The sequence below is a fragment of the Mus pahari genome, chromosome 3 (genome assembly GCF_900095145.1).
Source record: "Mus pahari chromosome 3, PAHARI_EIJ_v1.1, whole genome shotgun sequence".
Taxonomy (NCBI): Eukaryota; Metazoa; Chordata; class Mammalia; order Rodentia; family Muridae; genus Mus; species Mus pahari.
The window spans coordinates 154,271,169-154,298,399 of NC_034592.1; positions in this window are offsets into that span (position 1 = coordinate 154,271,169).

The following is a 27,231-nucleotide window of genomic DNA, read 5'->3' on the forward strand; positions in this document are numbered from 1 at the left end:
TGTTTGATGTCACACTTCGCATCATAATGAGATTGGACTAAACCTCAGAATCTGCTAGCCAGCCCCAAATAAATGCTTTTCTTTTTTTAAGAGTTGCTGTAGCAATGACTTATCTTCACAGCAATAGAACACTGACCATGACAACAGTCATCGGCACAAGTCGATTATTTTTATTCTTATTTTAAGTTTTGAGACAGTTTCTTTCCTTGGCCAGGCACTTTTGTGAGCCCTGGGGATTACAGATATGTGCTACTAATTCTGGATTCTTTACATGGGTTCTAGAGATCAGCCTTGGGGCTTCAGAATTTCACATCAAGTGTTTTACCTACCGAGTCATCTCCCCAGCCCCAAAGTAGACTTTCAGCATATTATTGAAGGGTCTGGCCATGTCTGCAGCACGATTTATCTGTATTCCCTAGAACTGTCTCAAGGAAAACAAGAGAGAAAGAAGTCAATTCCTAGGAAGAAAGCTAGCAAAGAGAGGCTGGCTTCGTCGGACTTCCTTGGCAAGGCAGCCGGGCTCGAAGTGTCTACAGTATTGGGGATCCATTAAGTATCATCCAGATGATGCGTCTTCTTTCATTTCAAGTCAATCTGAAGTAAAAAAATATTTTTACACAAAGCATAGTAATTTATGCAGCAACCAGTTTATAATGAGCAGGTTCAATAACAGATAATTATATGGAAAGTACTTAAATGCTAACTATGTACTTTTAAAATGTTACAAAAGTGGGTCCATAATTAAATTATAATTACAAGTAAAAATCTACACAATGATTACTCCCTGAGAAGTTTTCAGAGTCTCATTTCCAGGCCCACAGACCGCTTCTCATACCCTGATTCGTTCCTTTGTGAGTGGCTCCACTCTGATCCATTCGTTTTGCATGATGGATTTTAAATTTAAAATTAACTAAAATTATCTTTCCAGTTACTAATTACCATATACAATGATTTCAAATAAAGAAGTTAGGTTGCTGTTAAAAAATGAGTTTGTGAGCATTTAAGTTTGAAAGTTTGGAAGATGTACAATGTAAAGGGCATTGCATAATCATCGAATAGAAATTAAACGACACACAAAGGCAGAGAAAGGTCAAAACGAGTTATTAAGTATGCATATGGAGGACTGCAACAAGTGCTGAGGTGGTAAAGTCACAGAAATTTCTAGAACTCCGATCTGTTTATAATATATCTAGTTTCTGGGGATGCAACACATCTCAGCTGTATAAAAGAAACGGAGGTATTTATTGGATCATAAACCTAAAGAAAATGTGTGTGTGTGTGTGTGTGTGTGTGTCTACCTGCGAGGGTGGTTCGATCCAGATCTGAGGTGGTATCACAGAGTTTAAGCCCTGCCCTACTGTTCTCTGAGATCCCTTTTTTCCTTTTTCCTCACAGACTCTGACAGAACCTGTGTCCTCAAAGCTGAAGAAGCCCAGTGATTCATTCCAGCAATGGCTGGCTCGTAGATCTCTCAGATCAAAATCTCATTGGTTCAGCCAGAGTCTATGTGTCCTTCTTTGCACCAATGTCTGTAGTAAACAATCCCTCCTCTCCTAGCTTCTCCCATCCTGCTTCAACATGAGTACTCTCTTCATTTGTAACTTAGGTATTTCAAGTCTTTATTGGTGTATATCAACTACACGTTAAGTTTCATGATATTTTCAACAGTTTAATTCACTATGATCCATTTGCTTGCAAATTCATGATGTTCTTGCTTTTAATAGTTTAATAGGATTCTATTATGTAAATGAATCACATTTTCTGTGTCCATTCTTTGGTTGAGGGACATCTGGGTTGTTTCCAGCTTCTAGCTATTACAAATAAGGCTGCTATGAACATAGTGGAGCATGTGTCCTTGTGGTATGATAGAGCATCTTTTGGGTATATTCCCAGGCGTGGTATAGCTGGGTCTTCAGGTAGAGCTATTTCAATGTTCTGTGGCTGTAGCAGTTTGCAATCCCACCAGCAATGGAGAAGTGTCCCTCTTTCTTCACAGCCTCATCAGCATGTGCTGTTGCTTGAGGTTTTGATCTTAGCCATTCTGAATGGTGTAAGGTAGAAGAAAATACAGTTTTTTGGTGGGTAGGGGTGATTCAGGGTTAACAGCAGGTACCTCTCATTGACTTGGACTAAGAGTTTGGGGGAAACCTTATTTGCATGTAGGAAGCCTTGGTGCTGCTCCCATGTGACTGATAACCACACACCTCTCCTGTAGGGGCTGTGGGGGGGGCAGTAACTTTGACAGGAGCCAGAGGCCCAGGAGACATGATTGAACACCTTCCATCCCATGTAGGTGAAAAATCACCACCCACAGGGTCCCTGGGGTTTCAGACCTTTGCTCGACTGGAGACCAAGCAGTCTGTGTGCAGCCCACCGCCCCACATATTGTCTTCACCCTCTTAAGTTCATTTCATCTTCTTCCTCTGATCTTTTTACTTTCTATTGACAGAAAAGCAGCTATGGGTTATCCTGAGGCTAAATATTCCAGCTATCTATACTGTACCCTAACTTTAATCTTCATGCTTGTAGTATGAAGTAGATGCGGATGCTGATGATGTAGATGATGCTGATGCTGTGGCTGATGCTAATGCTGTGGCTGATGCTATAGATGATGCTGATGGTATGGGTAGTGTTGATGCTGTGGCTGATGCTGATGCTATGGCTGATGCTGATGCTGTAGATGGTGCTGATGCTGTGGATGACTGACTAACCAAGCCAAGCTCCTCAGTAGCAGTTATACCCCATCTTTTCACAAGTCCTAAAAGATGGGGATTGAGCCTCATTTCAGAAAAGGTGCCTAATCATCCCACTTCCCAAGACTGGAATGAGGTCTCCAACCATAATACTTCCATGTTGTGGAAACCAGGAAAGACCCAGGCAAACTGCTACAAGCCCAGAAGCCCACTGACAGGGGCTCAAGGTGGCACTATTAACTAATAACAGTACCTGTGGCCGATGCTACCAACTGCTATCCACCCATCATAAGGTCTAATGGTCAATGTCTAATTATAAAAATGGAGACTCCCAACTAGGTGTGTGCTTCATGCCGGCAACTCCAGCACTCGAGAAACTGAGACAAGAGAATTTTTGTGAGCTTAAGAGACATCTGGAGAACATGTTGATTTCCCAGCAAGCTTGAGCTACAGAGGGAGACCCTGTTTCATATTAAAACAAGATAAAGTAAGTAAGACGCCTAAACATAAACCCTTGAGTGCCACCCTTAATAGATGGGAGAAACCTGCAACTGGAAACGTTTTCATGTCCCACTCTGGAATGGAAAGAATGTAAACGTTCCTTTGGCCAAGAGAAGTGCAGCCACGTACTGTCAGTGGATAACGCCTGTGGCAGTGATCCCATAAGTGGGCTAGCACTGTCCTACAGCCTGGTGACACGGAGGTGATTACAACACCAAAGCCCTATTGGCTACCCAAGGTGTGCGTGACTCTAGTGTCAGCAAGCCACCTGACTGCCAGCTTCACAACGGTGGACACCAATGGTGAGTGCACAGAGAAAGTACAGCATTTATACACGACGGAGGAGTACCTGGCCACAAGGAAGAACAAATTACACTGTATGCAGGAAAACGGAGTTGGAGATCATCATGATCAGAGAAACAAGCCAGGTTCGGAAGATAAACACCGTGTTTTCTCCCGTATGTGAAATTTAGATTTATAAAGGAAAGACATGAAGGTACAAGGGGCCACTTTGTGAAAAGATGAAGGGGAGAGAGGAAGAGGGGGGAGAACGGGGAGGGAAAAGAATCATGCGTGAATACCAGCCGAGCACATTATATCCGAGTGTGCCAATGGCATCATCAGAAACCCGTCATCTTGTATTATTAGCGTAAGCTAATAAAAAGCTTGATGTTACATATACAACTACATATAATTTATAACACTGAATATTGTATAATACATACACACACACACACACACACACACACACACACACATGCATGTTGTAATACATGATTCAATGTCTTGCATTCTTACTACATATCTGTCCTTCGACCGTGCTGGTCATGGAGCACTCAGGTCAGCAGGCTTGCTAGCAGACACCTTCACTTACTGAGGCGTCTCCCCAGCCCCACTGTCACTGTTTGCTGTGTACAGAATGGTTACTATGCCTGGCTGCCCACGTCTCTCTAGCAGAAACCGCAGACATCTACCCTTGGCTGCATGGAGAAACCTCATGCAGCAATTGACCCGTGAACTCCCAGTCATTGGGACATCGCACACAAGATCTGGACAAGCTCAAACCAGACAAAGGAGTGGGGTAGGGTCTCAAACTGCCTCCCCCCAAGCTAAGGAGAAATTGGTCACCTAGTGCCTCTGTGAAAGGAAGAAGTCAGTTTTCCTTAGAGGCATGGCCCCTGCTAGGTCCAGCACAATCCAAGATAAGGTCACACACCTAAGAGTATTTGGACAGGTTTTGTTTTTAAAAATGAGGACACAAAGTTGGGCCGGGTAGGGAGGACCTCGGAGGAGTCCGTGGAAAATGAATATGATCAAAATACATTGTACGAAATTCTCAAAAAAAAAAAAAAACTAATTAAAAAGAAACAGATTTGTCACAGTAAATTACCAAACTCAGGTATAATTAATCAAAGGCGTGGCACCAGCTGCCTTGAACCAGTTTCTCTGCCTTTTGATGAGATGGGAAATGACTGTAGCAGAGATTTAATTGTGACAACTAATTAATCTGGGGTTGTTTTTCAGCTTTGTCCCTAACTAAAACAAGCATGCATTGTGCCTCTGCCCAAGTAGCAACTGTCATACCGACAAGAGGACAATTCCTGCAATTTGGGGACGTTGTGCAAACAAGTCGCAGTGACTGCTAAACCTCTGCTGATGTTCAAACACACTTCATCAGACTTATCAAAACAGCAAATCAAGCCACCACTTAAAGGAAATCAGATCAAACAGCGGCACTCGTTGGAATATTCATTCACTTTGAAGAACACTCTGGAAGATAGCTTTTAATCAGTTCTAGGACACTCTAACCTCTGGGGTGCTGGATGAATGTTTTTGTCATTCTGCATGCATGAGACCACTGTGTTTGCTCATAAGATGCAACATCCATTTACTTACTGCATAGGTTTGCCCAACGATCAAATGCAAGGTGCGATTCTCCACCAAGTACAGACAGCAGACCTGGTCCTCCTCATCATTTTAATCAAGAACAATCATTGGTCTCCATTTAGACACATGATTGGTCTGTCACCTGAGAGCCTCAGAGGAGCAGGGGAAACTCAGTGCGCCCAGAATTCCCTAAGAGTGAAGCCCAGGGGTGGGGGAGGGAGCTTGGTATTGCTTGTTGGGCAAGTATGAAGCTCTGAGGTCACATCCCCAGCACCCGCATAGAAAGCAAGGCATGATAGGACTGCACCTGTGATCCCAGCATTGGGAAGGCAGTGACAGGGGGTTCCTAGGACTTGCTGGCCAGTTGGCCTAGCCAAGTCAGCAGGCTCAAGCTCAGTGAGAGACCCTACTTCTAAATTTAAGGTGGAGAGGGGTAAGAAAACACTTGCTGTTGACCCCAATGTTAACCAATGGCCTACACACACACACACACACACACACACACACACACACAAACTCACACCCTCTCACACACATACCACACACTCACTCTCACATACACACAAACACACACACACACTCATATACACACTCTCTTACATACATATCATACTCTCACACACATCACACATACACACACACCACACACTTACACTCTCCCTCTCACATACACAAACTCTCACACACACGCTCATACACACACTCTTACATATACGTCACACTCACACACACACACACACACACACACACAAAACAGTGAGAATTTGTGACAAGGAACCAGACTTGGCCATCATTTTTATGAGCAAATAAATATTAAGCAACATTGTAGAAAATAATCATGGTGATCATAACAAAATTAAATATATGTATTGTACACTTAAATTAATATAGAGCAAAATGAAGCTTTGTTCCAGATTCCGGATGATACAAAGTGTCGGCTTCTCGACTCCTGAGTTGAAAGATAAGTATATATATAAAAAAAAATTTACTCCAAGGATTAGTAAATCCAGGCTATGGTCAAAAGCTAAGCTAAGCTCACTCTCCGATTTTAAATAAAGCTTTATTGAAACAGCTGTGCGCAATCACTCATCAGCAGCTACTTTTCTGAGAGAATGCCACTGTGGAGTGATGGAAATACGACTCTCTGGCCAAAAGGGCCTGAACTACCCATCTCCTGGCTCTATAGAGAAGTTTGCTAACATCTAGACTAGAGATCGGGGGCCCAGAAAAGAAGGCAGAAGTGTCTAATTACAAACCAGCTTTATTTCTGTAAAAGAAATAGATACTTGACAATATTAAGGCATCAGCTTGCATAATTACAAACATCTGTATGCTTAAAGCCTGTGAGCAGATCCACCCAGAAAGAGACTCTGGATTCTCAAAAGACATTTCTCTTCCTGCTTTGCTCTTACACGTCATTCCCGAAGCCCCGCCCCTGTGATGTCTGCAGCCCCTTCAAGGCCTGTGTTTGTAGTTTGGACCTAGGATCCATCACGCCCTGGGGCTGTGGTATGAGGTTTTATCTGGATCTCCACACCCTCCCTAACTTCTCCAAGCTGCCATCTTTCCTGCCACTCACGGGGTCTCAGCTCAGCAGGCTCCGACTCTAGTTGCATTCTGTGCCTGGGGTTTTGGCCATCAGCCTAGAAATACCAGTGCTATTGCCCCTGGCCTGTCCTTGGCTTCTCTCGGTATCTTAGCACAGATGTCTCAGAGGGCTGCTACAGCACCATGAGGGTCACGCTCAAAAAAGGAATGAATCCAAAGCACTCTTTAAGTTAAAATTTAAAAAGAATGAACGCATGAACATTCAAACACTTGCTGATGAGGCCTCCGTTGCCCACCCTGCAGGAGCAAGGCAGCCATCGGCACCAACCGATAGGTGATGGAGATGAAAATGAAATGCAGTTAATTGGTGAGATGCCAGGCTGTCCGGTCCTCTTGCAGACTGCTCACGGCATTAACGAAGTAGATTCTGTGTGCCTAATGGGAACAGGGGCACGCATGCTCGCAGATGCACTGCTCTCATTGGCTATACTGGTGAAATGCTCGCAAATGCACTGCTCTCATTGGCTATACTGGTGAAAGTCATCTCCTTGGGCTTTGTGTTTTGTTTGGTTTGGTTGACACAAAGCTTCACTCTGTAGCCCACTCTTGCCTTGAACTCACAGAAATCCTCCTGATTCAGACTCCCACACTTGAGGGTTACAGGCAAGTCTATTACACCCACTATCAAAACCTATTATTGCAAGCTTACATTTCTCTAGCATTCATGGTGTTTGCAGCCTGCAAGCGCCCTTCTACAAGCCCTGCTTCTATTGATTTGTGATTTTCACATTGTTCCTTTATCGTTAGCTTTTTTGCCCAGCCAGGCAATTATATACAGCAGTGAAATTAATAACCTGGGTTTGCTACGATGAAGCCTGATAGTATCCCTTTGTGTTGTGAGGCGTTTTCTCTGGGGACAGGACACACCCTTCTCTACTCAATCTAGAATGGGAAACCACAACAGACCCAGATTAATGATTGAACCGAAGTCCAACTTAGTGAACCAATGAATTTATTGGGGTTACTTATGGCACTATGGCTGAGGGGTTACTTGTAGCAGTGTAGTTATTTGAATGAGAAAAGTCCCCACACACTCATATGTTTAAATATTTGGTCTCTTAACTGGTAGACCTATTTGGGAAGAATTGGGAGGTGTGGTCTTGTTGAAGGAAGTGTGTCTCAAGGTGGGGGGAGGGGGCTCTGCTCACACCATTCCCAGTGTACTCTCCCTGCCTCCTGCTTGCAGATTAAGATATGAGCTCTCAGCAGCTCCTGCTGCCAGGCCTTTACTCAGACACGGGTACTTTTATCCTCTGAAACCATAAGCTCAATTAAACATTTCCTTCTTGAAAGCTGCCGTGATCCTAGGGTTTAATCACAGCAGTAGAAAAGTAGCTAAGGCAGGCGGCGAGGATGGCTGAAGATCGGGTGCATCACTGCAGGGCCCACCCAACACTGGTGAAGGCTTACAAAAGCCAGGACCCTGGAGTTCTCTGAAGGACTTGCAAGCATCTGTGTGAGTCTGAGAGCCGCCTCTCCCACAGCAGACATCTTGAGAAGGGGCCCTGATGAATCTCCTAGGTTTTGGCTTCCTCAGATAGGGAAGCCTGTTGACTTCCTGAATCTATGAGTCTCTGCCCACCTTCCCAGCAGGAACATTCCAATTTGGAGGAAATCCACATATAACGCCGTCCTCTTTCCTCTACCCCAAGTATGGGAACCTTGTATGAACACCACCTTCTTAGTTACTCTAAACCTCACTCTTACCGCAGGCTGGGTAACAAAAGGCAGAACCCAAGTGGGTCCCATGTGCACAGAAAATGTGTTTGACCGACTTTGTGACTCGGTGGCCCTCGTCCTTCCTATCACTGCGACCCTTTAATACCGTTCTTCATGTGGTGGTGACCTCCCAACCATAAAGTTCTTTTTGTTGCTACTTCATAGCTGTAACTTTGCTACTGTTATGAATCATAATGTAACCCAATGCTCTGGGGAGACCCCTATAAAAGGGTCATTCAACCCCCAAAGGTGTTATGACCCACAGGTTGAGAACCACTGCACTAACTCCTTACCAGAGAGGTCACAGGTGAGTCTCCATTCCCCTCTGTCTGCCATTTTGTTTCGGTGGTGGTGATAGTGTAGTGGTGATCTGGGGGTCATCTTTAAGATATTCAAATAACATGGTATGGAGGGTAGAATGACGCCAAGTCCCCTTCCCAGGAGAGTGCTCAGTCCTACCCAGGGTGACTGGTGACACACTGAAAACTATGTCTCATCAGGTTAATGTCAGCACTTCCTGACATAGCTGGATGTCCAGTGTTGCAGGCCAATTGCTCTGCACAGGCTCCCCAGACTTCTAGAGACCCTGGCTAGCCAGGCCCCAGAGGCCTATGCACTGTTGGCCACCTCCGTACTGCCAGGACAAAACTCCTGACAGGAGCAACCTAAGCCAAGAAGGCTCTCTTTGGGTTCACAGTAGAAGAGTACAGCCCGTCCTGACAGGGAAGCTAGGCAGCAAAAGCATGAGGTGGCTCCCGTGGGCAAGAAGCAGAGAGAGGCAGAAGCATGCTGGGATCAGTTAGACTCTTTAGATGCGCCCTCAGAAACAAACCCAGAGGCACGTCGCCATGACGATTCTAAATCTAAATCAAACTGACAATGAAGATCAACCAACCCAGGGACCATGCCAGGCACCTCCCATCTGGATGTCTGAATGCCATGTCCCTGTTGTGAGACACCTCCCCAGACACCCCTGTATTATGCCCTTTGTAGTCACAGGGGTTCTCTGCATTCCTTTCGATCACTCTTCTCTTTTCATAAATACGAAAACTGAGACCCAGGGAAGCTTGCATGCCCCCTATCATAGGACTGGCAATTGACAAATATCATAGACGTTAAAATCCACAGATCCTCAGCTCTTGACCAGCATCCGTTTTCATTTTCCAGGCCCAGGGGCAGAGACGTGTGCAGGGCAGAAGGTGGATGCTCCAAGCAGCACCCACAATGGAGGTGATAGTCTGAACACCAGAAGAATTGGAAGTTAAAGCAGGGCGCTTCGCTGTGTCGTCAGCAGGGCAGGTCCACCGGAGACTTGGGAGCTGGGTGGCACTGTATGAGCTTCCTGCTTCAAAAGATTAATGTGGTGGAAAGGATTGAAGAGACCAAACAGAAAGAGAGCATTTCAGGGTTCTCTATTAAAATAGTCCAAGCATGACGAGATAAGGGCCTAAACCTGCTGAGAGGGCGAGCAAGCGAGAGGGCGAGCGGGAGAGGGAGATGGAGCTGGGATTGAGATTCTTCGAGGGAATGCCTCCTTCCCTCAGTTTCTCAGCCCTGTCCTTTATGTTGTAGGTCTGTATTTTGCCTCTACAGTGAGCCCAGGTTTTCCTTCCCCCTCTCAGAGGCAGTTCCTAGGTAAGCCCCTCCCCTATCTCCGGGCTTGTGCTCGGCACTGGCTTCCAGGACAACCCTATATTCTACTGCCTGAAAAAAAAAATGCTCTCAACGGATCCCAAGCAGAAGTGAGCTGGCGCATCAGAGCAGGAAGCATTAAGGTTAATCACCTAATAATTTACTAGTGTGAGTGCATCTGGAGACATTTTGATTCCCACTAATTGTGCATCAAGCAAAGTAAACAACACTTTGTCCGTATTCCAGCTGTGCTTAGCATGTCAAGGCGAGCCTCTCTCTTGATATATAAAGACCCGTCGCTCTCCCTGTGAGCATAAGGCCACTTGATGGACCACTGGAAAAACCAACATCTCTTCAGTCCCTGTGGATTGGTTTTGTAAAGATTTTCTCTTAATAGGTCCATGAGCTGACCGAATCCCCGGGTGCTATTCAGAGAACCTGTGTGATGGACGCTGATGGGGTTACTCGGACATCATCCTCAGAGCCTGAGGAGTAGCTGCGGACAGGATGTTGGAGCTGAGGTACAATAGTCAGAGCTGCTTATAAGAGATGCCAAATCCAGGCACAAAGCCCAGATCATCCAGTGGCTAGCCAAGAGGAGTAACAATAATCATGCAAGACAGCCACCCTGCGTCTGACCTGGAACAATGTACTGCGTCATGGAAATACCAAATCCAAAGTCACCCCCCTGGGGCATCCTCCATTCCTGCCCGGTTGTCTCTACCACACTGCCTTCGCTTCTCCCAGGCTCCGTGTGATCTTGACAGGGCCTGATTTTTCCATCTCCAGCTTCAAGTATGAATGTTGGGCCAGGCTTGGTCACCAAAAGCAATTTGTCCCTGGCGCAGGGCAAAGAAGTTAAAGACAGACACATTTCCCAAGCTAGACCAATCAGACTGATTATAATGCTCAACTCGAGTATTTTGTGTTAGCTTTCAGGGAAAGAGAGATATTCAGTTTAAGTTATCAAAAGAACTCAGTTCGAGCTCGTAGAGAGTGGTTGCCATATTACCACAAGAGGAAAACTTTAAACTGGCTAAGGTTGCGTCCATAGGATAGGGTACGAGCTCCAGGATGCAGCCATGCTTAAAGCCAGCAGGACTGAGACTTACCTAGGCCTTTTGTCCTTGCAGAAGAGTAGGTGTGGTGCACGACCTTGCATCCAAGCCTACTACCTGGTGACTTCCGTAGAACTTCAGCATGGTTTGTGGTACCTCTCTGGAGGTACTGAATAATTACCATTGGGTATTTTTAATTGGTGTTCAACTACTACGATTATTAAAGACTCCAAAACTCAGCCCTATTCAGGCACCATGTTTAAGTTGTATTTTATTTTTAGTTGAGTGCATCTCTGTGTATGAGTATGCAGGTACACTCAGGGGCCAGAAGAGGGCGTCAGATCTCCTGGAACTGGGATCACAGACTGTTCTGAGCCAGCCTACTTGGGTGCTGAGTGCTGAACTCTGATCCTCAATATGTGCTTTTAACTGCTGAGCCATCTCTCCGGACCCCTAAACCATTTTATTTGGCAGATTAGCTCGAGGTCTTGGAAAGGGGATCAATCTAATTCCTATTTTCTGCAAAGATTCAAAGCAATGCAATATCTCTAACTCAGAGTGTCCATTTAAAAGGAGCAATCAGAACATGGAGGGTTGTCTGTAGCAGCCGCAATCATGGGAGGTGGGGGCAGAAGACTGTGACTGTCCAGCTCGGTGTCTGTGCTCAGGACTGACTATCCATGTTCTATTCTTAGCTATCGCTAAGAATCTAATCCCCATGAAGACACGAACTCTGACAGTATAAAGTGTGGTGGATGGTCACTACCACCCTCTGAAAGCTCATGTGTGTTGCTGGAGTCATGTAAAAACATGTAAGTCCTGTGACTTCTCACTAGAAAGTACTAGACAGAGCCTTACTTTCCAGACGGGCCGCTGAAGCTGGCTGAAACTGGGTAACTTAACAGAGTTATTCACCTGGGAAAGAGCAGGAGTCCCCGAATATAACCTGGGGACAGTCACCTGCCGGAGCATTTTGCTGCCATTGTTCTTAAGACAACTGTGTGACCTTGCGGAACATCTGGTCTCTCATCTGCGATGTTGGCAGGATAGCAGAGCCCACCTCAAGAATAACAGATGGATTCAACAAGATAATGAATACAAGCTCTTCTTCACTAGAGCCTGGCCCAATAGAAAATCTGGCAAAGGTTTGCTAGGATTGAACTTTTAATCCCAGCACTAAGGAGACGGAGGCAGGATGACCATGACTTTGAGGTAAGTCAGAACTACATAGTTTGGGAGCCTGTAACAGTGAAGAAGAAGAAGAAAAGAAGGGGAGGAAGAGAAGGAGGAGGAGGGAAGGGGGGAGGGAGAAGAAAGGGAAGGGGGAGGGAGAAAGAGGGAAGGGGAGGAGGAAGAAGAAGGAGGAAGGAAAGGAGGAAGAAGAAGGAGGAAGGAAAGGGGAGGGGAGGAGAAGGGGAGGGGCAGGGAGAAAGGGGAAGGGAGGAAGGAGAAGGAAGGGAGGATGAAGGGGAGGGGAGGAGGGAGGGGAGGGGGAAAGAATGAATCTGTGCACAGAAATCTAACTCATCTGAAATAAAAAAAATCACAAAACAACAGATCATTCTCTTAGGAAGTTCATGTGGGACACAGGACAAACCTGAGAGATGGTCCAGTCAGCCTGGCTGTGGTGGGAAAAGATTAGGAAATCCATCAACACAGAATGACAAAGTAACTCACATCAGAAACACAGACTGCTGCAAGAAATGGGGAAAGAGTGTCCCACAGCTCAGTGATGCAGCCAGATCTGCGGGACACACTTTTTAAGCAGAAAACCCAAGTGACAGTGACACGTGTAAAAGAGTACACAACATATATTTCTCTGTCTCCTTCCACAGGCTACAAGAAAACGTCCTTTTCAAATGTCTTGTGAGCACTGGGGAGGTGACTCAGTAGATAAAGTGCTTACCTTGCAAACGGGAGGGCCAGCAGCATTTGATCCCCAGGACGCACATAAAAAAGCCAATGTGGTAGCATGTGCTCATAATCACCGTGCTGAGGAGCCAAGGAAGCAGAAACTGGAGAACCCCTGGGCCAAGATGGCCAGCCAGCCTAGACTAATTGGTGACGACCCCACGTCCAAGTGAGAGAGGCCCTGTATCAGAAACACAAGCTGGGTGCTGGAAAGATGACTCAGAGGTTAAGAGGAAGAACCCAAGTTTGGTTCCCAGTACCCACATCCAGCAGCTTACAACTGCCTGCAACCCCAGCTCCAGGGAGCCAAGGCCTCTGGCCTCTGCAGGCTCCTGGACTAATGTGTTCAGAGCTACACAGAGACACAATTAAAAAATGATTTTTAAAAATCTGGAAAGACAAAGTAGACGGCAACTGGGGAAGACACTGCAGGCTTACCCCCATGCATGTGCATGGGAACAAGAAATTATACACATGCATACACACGCATGTGCACTTGCACGTGCCCACACACAGAGCCTTGTAAGCACATACACACAACACCTGTAGTATAAGCGCCAAGTTGAGTGTAGAGTGGAAACATCAGCTTCACAAACCTGCTATGATTTAATTTTTTTAACACTAAAACACTGGTCCTAAATTACTTATGAAATTAAAAATTAACAGCAAGGAAACTCTGGAGGTGACTAAGGGTGACCCTGGACTGTTTCCAGCTAAAAGAAACCTGTGTACTGGGCCCAGTGCTTTGTGTGACGGTTTGTATATGCTAAGCCCAAGGAGTGGCACTATTAGAAGGTGTGACCTTGTTGGAGTAAGTGTGTCAGTGTGGGTGTAGGCCACATTCTAGCTGCCTGGAAGCCAGTACTCTGCTAGCAGCCTTCAGATGAAGATGTAGAACTCTCAGCTCCTCCTGCACCATACCGGCCTGGATGCTGCTCTGCTCCCACCTTGATGATAATGGACTGAACCTCTGAATCTGTAAGCCAGCCTCAATTAAATGTTGTCCTTATGAGAGTTGCCTTGGTCATGGTGTCTGCTCACAGCAGGAAAACCCTAAGATACTACGTTATCTCCTTATCAGCAATAAGGAGAAAAAGTAACCCAGCCACTGTCCACAGTGTAAAACAAATAGGAAGAAACAGGTTGATAGACTGAATTCTTTTTCTCTGATTTAATTTTTCATTTTTTAAAAATCTTAACAGCATTTGGCTGGTGGTATCCCACACACAGTGCAATTATCTTTCCTCAAAACACCATTGCTCCGTTGCACCTCCATTTCCCACCTACCCGTTCTCCACCCCACACACACACTCACACACCCCTCCCCCGGAGAAAAATAGGCCTGCCAGAATTGTTGTATCTTGCGAAGAAATTATCATCAACTTTCTTTTCTCTTCATGAGAAAAGAAAAAGCCTTCACAATAAAGCTGATGAGTGCTGTTGTTTCATGTGTAAAACCTTCACTCAGATGGAAGCTGCATTCCTCAGAAAACCCTTGAAGTGTGACCTTCATGGTAGAAATATTTCTACCTGACACATGGCCTGTCTGGGCTCATGCCACGTGCACAGATGTACATGGCCCCTGATCACCCACCCTATGTGTGCCTGGCTGGCTCCACCCCCACAAGTCACTGCTTTGTTTGTTTCAAAGTATAGTTCACTTTTTTGTCCTATTTTTTTAAATTATAAAATTTTTATTGTGTCTGAGAAGTGTGTGCATATATGAACACATACATGTTCCCATGAGCTTGTCTGTTTGTGCATATGTAGAGGCCAGAGGTGAACCTCAGGTGTCTTGCTCTGCTACCATCCATATTTTTTTAGACTGCGTCTATCACTGAGCCAGGAGTTCACCATCTTGGCTAGACTGGCTGGCTAACTGGCTCCTGACAGCCATGTGTCACCCACTGGCACAACTGACATTTATGTGGGTTCTGGGACTCTGAATTCGGATCCACATACTTATTCAGAAAACATTTCAGCTACTGAGCCATCTCTCCAGCAAACAGATCACTTATCTCTCTCATCATCTTGGATGTCCATCTCCTGCTGTCCACCCACTGCTCTGCTCTGATCTCCTTCCAGTGTCCCCCTCAATCACTCTGCCCCAGTGGTTTCTCTTTCTCCTTTTATGTTATGTGATTATAACATATATAAATATAATGCATATTGAATTGCCTGGACAAATAGTGTGGCATTGCCTCAGAGTCTGGCTTACTTCACTTACGTTACCTTCCTCTTCACCCCTGCTACGATGAATTACATGAGGTCTCACACCTTTAACAAGCCCTGCATCCAAAGCCCTGGAGGGCTCAGATCTGCTTGCATCCGTATGGGGGCTTTGAACTCACACGGAGACCCTCAGGAGGAAAGTCTTCTGTCTCCTGGCTGGCCTTGCCCATTGCAGGGTGTTCCCATGCAGCCTCCATTGCAGGGTGTTCCCATGCAGCCTCCATTGCAGGGTGTTCCCATGCAGCCTCCATTGCAGGATGTTCCCATGCAGACTCCTCACTGTGATAAAACCATCTCAGAGTGTTCCGAGAAACCTTTGATCTTTCTCTCCTGACCCTTCTCTTCCGTTTTTCCCAAACTCAGTAGAGGACACCTGAATCGTACAGGTGGCAGGGGGGAGCCACTTACTTGGCTGATGGCTCTCTGTTATCTCCTCTCTGTTATCTCTTCTCCCTCGCAGGCCCTTTTGATTGAATCATCAACATTTCTCCCTAATCCACCTCTTCCTGAATCCTCATTGCCCACCCTGGCATCAGCCACCACCAGCTCTCACCTGGTCTAGGGAAGAACTTCCTCCTCAGTCTCTCCCTTCATCCTTGCCTCCTGTCTATGAAGTAACACATCATACAGATGTTAATCCTCCTGTGGCTTCCTGATATACCCAGATTAAAACGCTTCCTGCTGTAAGAGTAGGACCCATGTGACTCCAAAAGGAGTTCTCCCTCCCACCCCCCTGCCTGCCCTTTTCTTCTCCCCCTGGAGCATTTGCAAACCTGACTCCTTCACTCCTATAGCATCCCTGACTTCCGTGTTAGCCTTCCTTGGCTACCCCCTCTTAATCAGGACCCTCTTAGTAGAGGAAAAAACCTTCAATGCCTTGGCAGCACACACCACAAACACAAAAACCCTCATTCACGCATTTAGAGGATGTGGAAAGTTCTGGGTCTTGGTTATGACTGGTGTGACCTAATTGACCTCACCACTGACACTTAGTTGAGATGCAGAAGCATTGTAGAGTAGAGACATATTTGTAGGGTATGAAGAAATGTATTTGCGAATTTCTGTGCTGACATTTAGCATTCTGATAGGAAGAGAGGAGTGCTCTGTAAAAGGCATTGAATTAAACACCATCCTCTTTGACCTTGAAGAACCTGCTTTATGAGAGAGGAAAATATATGGAGTAAACAAAGCAAATGCCATAAGCTGGGGTGATTGCAGGCTAGTTTAACCATTAAATCATGTCCTTTACATATGTTGGGTTTACCAGATGGACTTCTTAAGAGGTAGGGTTAGGGTTGGTCATGGTTAAGGTTATGGTTAGGATTATTGTTAGGGTTGGTTAAGGTTAGGACAAGGGCTAGGGCTAGGGCTAGGGCTAGGGCTAGGGTTGGGGCTAGGGTTAGGGATAGGGTTAGGGTTAGGGTTATGGCTAGGACAACTTGAACTTAATGTAAGACATGGCTCCTAGCCTCCAGGGTCATCCTGTGTGTCCCTGTCTCTGCCGACCCTGTCCCTGACTCAGTTTACCCTCCTTGAGGCTGCCGAGAGGGAAGTGGTCTTTCTCCTCAGACGAGAAAGCTGCAGTTATCTCCACCTTTTATCCAAAGTGTTCTTCTTCCATCTTGTCCTTGCAAGCCTGGGTCAAGTTGAGATCATTAAATTCTTGCCCTAAGTAGTGATAAACAGACTTTGGGAGACAGCTGGCAACCCCACTGCCACCACCACCAAACCTCAGAAAGCTTAAGAGCCAGAGGCAAACAGATGTTGTCCCCCTTTCCACCTTTTTTTATCAAGGCCAGTAAGTGGTACAAGACCTCAGGCATATTTGACTGATAGATGCATCCTAATGCAAATTAACTGGGGGTGTGGGGGGAACAGACCACAGAAGAAGTAAAACAAAAAATGCAACTGCTTAACTCCTCCAATTCCTCCATCACAAAATCAGGCTCCACATACAGGTAACGAAGGAAGCAATGTTCCAACATCCCGACCTCTTCCGAGTTCACAGCTGAAACATCTTTTTCATACTGGATCATCATGTGATTAATAAGTACACAAATTAAGAAACAGAGTATCTCAAATGATTGAGGAAGTGAATTTGTGCCAGACAGAAAGCACGATTTTTGATGGGCTTGAAGGATGCCAAGGGCGAGAGGTTGATTTCGGTTATAGTTTGAACTCTCAATGTCTCCCCCATAGGCTCCTGGGCTTGAACAGTTGGGGCCATCCAGTGGCACTCTTTGGGAAGGTTGTTGAAGCTATAGGAGGTGGAACCCCACAGGAGGAAGTGGGAAGGTCTTGAAGTTTTATAGCCTCGCCCCACTTGCTGTTACCTCTCTGTCTCTTGCCAGTAGATGCAATGTGACCAACAGTCTTCCTGTCACCAGCATATGCCTTCCCTAACCAAGGGCCACATCTTCCCACCATAATGAAAGGTATTGTCTCAAATTGAAGTCAAAATCAACCCCTCCCCCTTTAAGTTGCTTCGTGATAGGTGTTTTGTTACAACAATCAGAAGACTAAGTAAGAAAAGTCTGACCTTTCTACAGAGGAAGACAGGGACTGGCTAGTAGGAAGGCTGGCGAAGAGAGTGGGCCTTGAGTGGGTCTGTGTACAACCACTCTGATTAAGATGGTCTCCTTATTTAAGCCCATGAACATATCAGAAATTATAAAGGGCTAACTGGTCTACCTCCCCAACTACCTCTTGGCAGAACTGATAAGGAAGAGGCAAGAAATGGATATAACCCAATTGAAGACACACACTGGAGCAGAACAAAGGGAGAAGGAGAGGAGGCTGAACTCAGAGGACCAGATCCGGTGAAAGCCTAGAGTAAGAGGAGGGGGAAGGGAAGATGCAGACACACTCGGGGTGCGATTTAATAAGACATCTGCTTAGATCAAGTGAAGCTAGATTCGTTTAGAAGATGCTGGAGATGAGTGAGCCAGAATCTTCCACGTTTATGGCCAGCAAGCTGAAAGTGATGTCAGCAAGTCTGGAGGAAGTCAGAAGTCAGCACGGAATCTGTTTCTCTGCCTGCCACACTTGAGGTCCCAAGGGGATATGCAGGTGGAAACTCCCAGGAGGTTACTGGAGATATACGAACACATCCAAATGGATGCCAGCCTGGTAGTGGTTGTTAAAATAGCCTTGGCTGAAACCCCCCTTGAAATGCTGGCACCTCTGAAATGTAGATTCATTCTCTCTCTCTCTCTCTCTCTCTCTCTCTCTCTCTCTCTCTCTCTCTCTCTCTCTCTCTCTCTCTCTCTCTCTCTCTCCCCCCCTCTCTCTGGAAAGGAACTGACCAAGAGTTTGTCACCCAGAGGCTCCCGTGCCTATCAAATAGCGATGACTGTAGAGCACCAGGAGAGGGGAGGGGCTTGGAATGCCAGGGATTGCCTCTGGACACTTGCCTCCCACTCTGGGATCCTACCTTCTAGATACCAGCACACACACCCATAGTGCTATGGCACTGGTGTCAGTGTGTCCATTTGTCTGCAGTTTGTAAACCCAAACTTAACTCATAAAGCAAAATATTACTGTGGGTAAATGTCAACAGAATCACTAATAATAAACAGAGAATAATGGTAAAAATGGAACCCATAGGAAAAGATAGTAAATGGGCCTGACTAGGAGCTGCTGCAGTAGACAGTGGTCATTTTAACAATATTTGAGTTGTGCAAAAATCCTTGGCCTTGGGCTCCTGCATACTTCATCATCAGCCCCTCCCTCTCTGTGAGGAATCCCCTCTAGTTATGTTTTCAAATGCAGACACACCCAATCATATTCATATTCTCATGAGCCTCCTGTGCTAGGCCATTCCTAGCCTCATCACCCCAGGTCCTGGTCCCAGACAAACCAGGGTGAGCCCTTATGGCACAAGGCCTGCTGAAGTTGTTCAAGGAGGTGCTGCCAAACCCGGGCCTTTAGTAGTTTCGATGGCCCGTCATGAACTCCTTGGCAGCATCCAAGGCTTCCTTGACCCAGCCTCTGTATGAGGACCAGCATCACCCACCACTCTGGGTACCATTCTAATGACTCCATGAGAGTCTGTGCTGCTCTGAAGCTGGGTCTTCTAAACCAAGGGCTTCAAGGATGCTTCTGCTAAAGGCACTCACTGACTCTCACATGGGCTGGCAGCTGCAGTGGATGCCTTGTGGGTCACTGAAAGCAGGCGAAGCTAACGCTTAGTTTGTCTGCCTCTGTTTGTAGCTGCCTTTGGCTGAGGTGGGCCGTTCTGTCCTGCAGTGACCACAGTTTCCAGGAGCATGAGGCCCTACAGATAAATTGCCTTACGATGAGAGTGACATCTGCCGCCCCTCCACCCTGAGCACTCGAGGTAACAACCGGCAACTTCTGTCAAGGTCCTCGCTCCCCACTAAAGACCCTCAGAATCCAATGATAGCACCCCCTCAAGCAAGTGCTAAGGATGCTGGGCTCTTTCCTTGTCTTCCTCATACAACCATATTTGATGAAGTTCCCATCCAGTTTCCACCACAGCCTTTCAGTTTTGGGGTGAGTGGGACTCCCACTAACTAATAATCCCACAGTTGTTCTTCTAGCTCTTCACCTCTTCTCCCCGATGCCTTCATTTCCATTGAAGTGCCTCACACCCACCTTCCCTCTCTTCTGGAAGGTGACACACTTTCCCACATTTGCATCGGCTCACTTCTCACCTCCTCCACAGCCATCTATAAAGAACTGAGCTTTCCCAAGCTCTCCTGTATGAGTTAGCTTTTTAAGCAACAGGTAATGTCATAACCACTCTCTCTGCACAGACACCTTTAACTCCTGCGTGTGCAGGTATGTATTTATGTGTGTGTTTTACATGTGCATGCTGGAGGACCACCTCAGGTATCCTTCCTCAGAAGTCTTTCTCCTTGTTTTTACGAGATAGAATCTCTCACTGTCCTGTAGCTCATGGAGTAGGCTGGGCTGACTGACCAGAAACTTCGCTGCCCCACAAGCATGGAAATGGGAGTGGATAACACTATGACGTGTCCAGCTCTTTTACAAAGATCTTTTTTTTTAAAGACCTGACTCAACCTCTTATGGTTGGATGGCAAAACTTCCCTGATTGCACTCTCTCCAGCCCCAGCAATCTTCATCCCCACAGACACTTACTACAGGTGCTGTTGCTTCCCTCGCTTAACAGAGGGGCGCTAACGCTTACCAAACCTACAAGGCAAGTGGAAGACATGTCTAATACACTCGTAAGGGTTGGGTTTTGCTGAAAAAGTCCCCCAACAACAACTGAAATACCCACTGCTGTTCATGGGTAGACCGTCCAGAGCCGATTTCTTTCTGCCCACTTCATAGCACACAGCTTCCATTGTCCAGTTTAATGCCTAATACAAGACAGCTTCATGGACTCAGACTCTCACATCTGTATTTCAAGAAGCATGGAGGAGGGAGGAGAAAAGGGAAAGGTAAAAATGGTCTCCCCCTACCCTGAAGAGTAAACCCTTAAAGGAACATCTGGAAGGTTCTCACAAAGCTCCACTCACACGCCTCATTAACTGATGGAACCATAACTACCAGGAAATAAAGGGAAAATGAAGTTTCCCCCATCCCAGAGTGAAAAGCTAATCCAGCTCTTGCAGTAAGGAAACAGAGAGCACAATTCTTTAATTTACCTTCCATCCTGGGCTAAGAAGGCAGCTCAGTCCCCCTCCTGGAGCAGGTAACTGGCACCGATTTCTCCTACTTTCTGTGTGGTTGCTTTTGGTTTTGAGACAGAACTTCATACAAACCAGGATAACCTCAGACTCACAATGTAGCCAAGGTTGGCCCTGACCTTCCTATCCCCCTGCCTCTGACTCCGGGATGCTGGGGTTACAGTCATCGTACTGCCATGTACGGTTTCTATGGCGGGGGAGACCAAACCCAGGGCTTCACCCACATGAGGCAAGCATTCTACCAACTGAGCTAGCTAGCTAGCTTCCAGGCACAGACATTGGCTCTAACTCCAGTTCAACCGCTCCAGTGGCTTTCCACATCCCCACACTTCAATCCAGCAGGGACCAAATACCCATCTGGGTACTGCCAATGTCCCTAGCTCGCTTTTCTTCTTTCTTCCCTGTTCTGTCTGCCAAGCAGAGCAATGCCTTTCCCATCCTGTCATCTAGCAAACAATGTGAAACATTCCTGCTCAATGTCTACGTAAGAGCTCAGCTTCCCAGTTCTTCAGATACTCCTTAGGAAGAACTAACCTTGGCTAAAAGAATCCAGCCCTCCCTCCCATTCTCTACCCTCTTCCCCCCTCCTGCTCTCTGCTCTCATCCCCCCTCCCACCCTCTGCCCTCATCCCTCCCTCCCACCCTCTGCCCCATCCCCCACTCCTGCTCTCTGCCCTCATCCCTTTGCACTGAGCTGAGCTCTGAGGAGCTGGGGCACAGTGACTCAGTCATTCATAGGAGATCTCTAGCACCATAGTGGCTTCCATATAGCAGGCTTGTCATGTGTTTGCCCAGTCACCTATCCAAAGCACCATGACAGCCTATTGTGTGTGGTTATTAGGTCTGTGCCTTCATACCCCCTGGGGAGGTTCTGCACCATATCACATCTGAACACCTTTTCAGCTTTCTATTGGCTTACGTATGGCAGATGCTTAGTAATGTATTTTTACCAAGCAAACACCCTTCTACTTCGCCACCAGTTATTAGGCCCCTGTTGCATACCATCCGCCAGGCCTGTTTGAATCAGGAAGACATGGAAGACATAACACTTAATTCATTCAGTGCCCTTGGGCCCACCAAACCTTTACTTCACCAACCTGTTAAACTTTCCATTCAGAGCCCCACCATCCATGAGTACGCTCTCACCCTCTCAACAAAAGAAAATGGAGGGTGAAGTGAACTTTTCTCATGATTTCTTTGTGCTCATCCAGGAGAGTACAGCTCATGTCACTTGGAGAGCAGGATGACCAGAAGCCAGTACTCAACCCATGTCCCCTGAAAGGGCCCAGTGTGAAAAGTGAATAGTTCAGCACCATCTCCTGAACAGAAACGTTACTTTCCTGAACATATTCAGAGGCAACCTACAAACGTGATTCGTTCTTTGTTGGAACTCTTGGGTGTGTTTAGGGGGTGTCTTAGTATCATCAAGTGTGTTTACAACAAAAGTCTCGCTCCAAACCTGGGATAGCCCTTCACGTGATAAAAGCAATTCCACCTGTGGGAGGAGGTGGGCCGGGAAGTAGTCACCCGAGAAGCAAAAAAACGAACAAGAGAGAGGACAGGGTGGAGGGTTCTGGGGACACTTGTCTTGACACTTCTCTCAACTGTGCTATGCTGAGCTGCTCTACATCTTTCTTTGAGCTGCCTCTTTTAATCCTAAAGTGTAAAATAGGAGGAGGGGGCCCTGGGACACACAGTTGCCTTTTTGTCTGTTTTTACTGTTTTATAATTAGCGCACAAAGTATAACGTTTCACTGAGCCATTTCTGTTGGTTTTGATCTCTCTTCTCTGTCTCCCCAAAGCCTTGCCCCCAATACTTGTGTGCTCCCACCCCACCCCGACCCCCTTCCAGGGCCCAGGAACTCACCATCTTCTCCCTCTTCTCAGCCTATCTCCCACCCTCACCCCTGGCCTCCAACCCCTAGCCCCCTACCCACCCCATCTTCTCTCTCTTCTCAGCCTATCTTCCACTCCCACACCCAGCCCCCACCCCACCCCCTCCTGCTCATGGTCCGCATTCCTTTCCAGTTCTCTGACTTTCAGCCAAAGGCACACATGCATAAACATAAAAGCTAGGATCCAAGTTTGAGAGAGACACGGTATTTGTTTTTCTGGCCTGGATTACCTCTCTTAATATAGTAATTTCCAGATCTACACATTTTTCCCGAAAATGTTATAATCAAAAGGCAAAATAAGGAGGAAGCAGAGAAGGAGGGGGAAGGAGGGGCTAGAAAACCCACACACCGGCCAAATCCCACCCTCTGCCAGTCTTTTGCCTAATTCCTTTGGGAAGGCAGCTATATTTGTTTATAATCCTCACACCTGGGGGGTGGAGAGACCAGAGAATGCTTGGGGCTTAATAGTCCGCTAGCCTATGCTAATAGGTGAACTGCAGACCAGGCCAATGAGAGACTTTGTCTTAAAAATCAGCCAAGGGAGACAGAGCCTGAGGTTGGCCCCTGGCATAAGTTTGTACACCATACACACACACACACACAAGGTCCCTAGGCCAAATTAGCTTAACCTGCTGAAATCCTCAGCTAGGACTCAATCAAACCCTTCACGGGGACATTCGAAGCTGACCGATGTACCTCCTTCCACTGCCTGTGCCTGCACACTGCACAGGCGCATTGCCCCCTGCGGGGTCAGAGGCTGCCATGCCCTACATAAACAGGGACGATGCTAACAAAGGCGGGTCAGGCCCAGCCCATGCTCACCAATAGCAGCTGATCTATGAGAGGAAAACTCAAACAACTGCCTCCCAGAGACAGCCCTTGCAACCCACCAGATCCACAATTAGAGCTGAACTGTGCAATCTTTGCGTTTAAAGGGAAATCAATGTCATTGATCGGATCAAATAAGAGCAGCCACATATGAATGCATGACACTTCTGAATGCTGTAAAAACGCTGTTTTGAAATAAAACATTAAGAATAAAATCAGTGTGGGTGTCTTGGAGCCATAGACAAGGGGAGGGGTGCCCAACAGGGAAGCATGGGACCTCTGATTTCTGCCAGACAAGGGGTGCACTTGCTGTGAGTGAGCTCTTGGCTGGTGACCCAGGTTTGTCTAAGCCCTCAGCAGCCGTCATTTGTTGGTGGATTTTATTTAACAGTAAGGCCTTCAATGGTTTTCTTTCCTGGGGTTCCACACAGCAGTCAATTAAATTAGCCCCAAACTTGAAAAGACACCAAAGTAATCAGTTTATGGGGCTTTAGATCACAGGGGTTCCAAGGCCGGCTGGGCAAGGCACTCTTCAGTCTGCAGTCACTGGACTCTGGAATGACATCCTGCTTCCTCGGAAGGAAACTGGCGGGCAGTGGGGCCGGCAGGGCTGCGCGTTATCTTCGGCTTTAGGGGTGTCCTTCTAGGCCAGCTCCATCCACACTTCAACCTTAGTGCTGTGAGTCCCTGGGAAGCTATTGCTAAAGACTGTAGGGTTGTCCCAACCCCCCAACACCAACAGACATGATAAAGCTTGGTCCTGTGTGAGAGTCACGAAGAATCATGCAAACACATCGGCAGCAAAGCCAAGCTGAAAAGGTGACATGAAGAGTTGACTTCTCAATCGAACAAACAAACAAAAACCTTTCTTTTTAAAAAGTAGTTTTAAAAGTAGTGAGGCCAGGGGCGTGGCTCTGTGTAAAGTGCCTGTCCTTCATTCGCAAAACCTTGAGTGTGATTCCCAACCCTGCATGGACCAGACACGGTGGTTGGTGCACAGCTATAGTCCCCTGGGACTATAGACTTGAGAGTGGAGGCAGGAGGGTCAGAAGTTCAAGGTCATTCTTGGCTGCATAGTGACTTTGAGGTCATCTTGAAACACAAAAGACACTGTTTAAAAAGTAACGAGAGGGCCGGGCGTGGTGGCGCATGCCTTTAATCCCAGCACTCGGGAGGCAGAGGCAGGCGGATTTCTGAGTTTGAGGCCAGCCTGGTTTACAAAGTGAGTTCCAGGACAGCCAGGGCTATACAGAGAAACCATGTCTCGAAAAGCCAAAAAAAAAAAAAAAAAAAAAAAGTAACGAGAATAAGAAGCAATGCATGAAACCTTCATATTTGGAAAAGTTGACCAGGCCAAGCATCCAAAACTGCTTGAGAAATATTTATTGTCAAGCAATGATGCTCTCTTCAAACTTCGACTTGAGAGGAAGCCCTCAGGAAGTCTGTGAGGGGACGAGATTTCCCACACAAGCCTCCCAGGTAGAGTTTCAGGGTTATCTAAGTTACGTGGAGGTGTGGGCTTTTATGTTGCTTCTATGGTAATGAAATAACCCGAGACATTTCCATCCCTTTACTAGCGTTTCCATTAAATCTGATGCATGGCAAAGAACACGGCCTTGAAAGAAGAATTGAGGACAAGCTGCAGCCAATTTTCATATCTCTGAACGAAAGTGAAGTGGGATGAACACCGTAATGCAGCGAATAAATCCCAGGATCCCGGCGAATTTATCTCAAGAGCTGAATCACAGAGCTACAAATAAATAGCTAAACTAAATAAGGAAGAAAAAAAAAAGAGGCCATAAAAGCCAAGAGCCGTAGCTTTGGACTTGTGGTCGGAGTGTACAGGTGTGTGTGCACACCTGTGGAGGCCAGAGGTCAGCCTCAGGCGTCATTCCCAAGGACTGTCCTGTCTGTGTTGAGACAGGTTTCACTGAACCTAGAGCACACAGATTCAGGGAGGTTGGGATGTCAGGGGAGCCCTAGGGATCTGCCTGTCCCTGCCTCTGGAGCCCTGGAACCACAGTATGCCCCTTCACGCTTCCTCCTGCTGAACACAGCACTAACGGAGCCATCTCCCCAGCCCACATAGTGTTGTTATCGTTGTTTTTAACAAATAAATCCATTAATTGATTCAAATGATACTTGGAAGCACCTACTGTGTGTCAGACGCCACTCTGTGTGCCGCAGAGAACAAAAGAGACAGAAAGCCTGTTGCCCTGTTGCCGTCTGGCTGACCTTCCGTGGGAAATGTAACCCAGGAGCAAGTAACAGGAGCAGGTCAGTACTCAGATAAAGCCACAGAGCTGCAGGGGTTCTGGAAGCCCCTCTCTTCTGTGATGGTCCCCTTCTCTGCTACATGGATCCTACAGAGGCTGGTCCTCAGCCTCGCCCCATCACTAAAGCAGCGGGAAGGGAGAGGAAAGCTGGGTACCAACCTCCTTCCCCGCACCTGCGCAGATGGCGGAGCTGGTACAATCATTCCTGACATCACAGAGGCTACACCTGTCAGGAAGGCCTGGGAGGAAGGAATGAGAGGTTGACAATAGGGTGGAAGCCGACTGTCTTCATTGATATCTCAGAGAAAGAAGAGAGAATAGCAAGTAAGAACAGGCATTCTGATTTGCTTTCTGTGGCTTCAATAAATATAGCATGGCCAAACTTGGAAAGTGTCTGCTTGGCTTACAGGTTCCAGTTTATCATCCAGGGACCCCAAGGCAGGAAGCTGGGTGCTGAATCTGAAGCAGAGGCCATGGGGGAGTGCTACTTACTGGTTAAATTTCCATGGCTTGTTGATACTGCTCTGATATACAGCCCAGGACCACCTACGTACTGCCCAGAGTGGGCTGGGCCCTCCCACATCAATCACTCATCAGTAACATGTCCCACAGACACGCCCACAAGCCAATCTGATGGGGTCAGTTCCTCAGTGGGGGTTCCTTCTTCCCAGGTGACTCGAGTTTGTGTCAAGTTGACAAAACCTAACAGCAAGGAAGTATGCCTCGGGATATCATCACAGAACCTAATGGAGGATCGCAGCTAAGGGAAGTGTCTAAGGGCGGGGTAGAACCTAATGGAGGATCGCAGCTAAGGGAAGTGTCTAAGGGTGGGGTACTGAACCAGGCTCCTTAGGTTTTTAATACAGCAAATTGCAGGGAAAATTTTGCCTTAACAATCCCTGCTGCCCTAACTATCAAATTAAAATGTCAGTTCGCCCTCTTCTAAGTGGCCTCTTGGTGTTCTGCTCCTGTAGAGAATGACAGAGATGTGCTATTAATTGTTTGGGCCTGTGTGATTGGACTGGTCACTGACCCAACCCAGGGTCCACGAGCAACTTCTGTTCCTCTGCTCATGGGGAGCACAGGAGTGTCAGGATGTAAACAAGGCCAAGTCACCATTTTAGGCTTGCCCAAGCAAGAGCTGTTTCTATAGTCTTAAAAAAAAAAAAAAAAAATTAAGGAGTAGCGCTCAGCCAGGTTCACAGAATTAAATTGATTTGACTTGTAAGTGCTCCCTTGAAGTGATTGACAGCTATGGAAATGACCAGGCAAATGTTGTGCAAATCTCAGTCAGGGATTCTCTTCCAAAATGA